The sequence below is a fragment of the Meleagris gallopavo genome, chromosome 21, assembly GCF_000146605.3.
Source record: "Meleagris gallopavo isolate NT-WF06-2002-E0010 breed Aviagen turkey brand Nicholas breeding stock chromosome 21, Turkey_5.1, whole genome shotgun sequence".
In the NCBI taxonomy this organism is placed as follows: Eukaryota; Metazoa; Chordata; class Aves; order Galliformes; family Phasianidae; genus Meleagris; species Meleagris gallopavo.
In genome coordinates this window covers 7,509,441-7,509,812 of record NC_015031.2, presented here as the reverse complement: position 1 = coordinate 7,509,812, position 372 = coordinate 7,509,441, and positions in this window count along the sequence as shown.

The window sequence follows — 372 nt, the reverse complement described above, 5'->3', positions numbered from 1 at the left end:
GCCTCTCCTGGTGAATGTTTATTTCCAGTGATTCCCACAGATGGATGATAGCTGGTGGAGAACAGAGATTCAGGGACCATCTCAGCACACCCTTTACTGTAACTCTGGGTATTTTAGAGGCAGCTCAGTGAGAAACAGCCACCACGTGAAAAATTGACATCAAGCTGATAAAAGGCACCATTTAAAGATCCTCAATTCCTTCCACCTGGTTCCAAACAGACATTAAACGTACTAGAGCACAGCAGACCCAGCAACCCCCACCACACACATCACCTTCTGCAACATGGGAAGGGGAAAGAAAGAAAAAAGAAAAAGCCCCGCACAGCCCAACACAAATCCGAGCTCCCAACCTCCCCGACCGCTTCCCCCCCC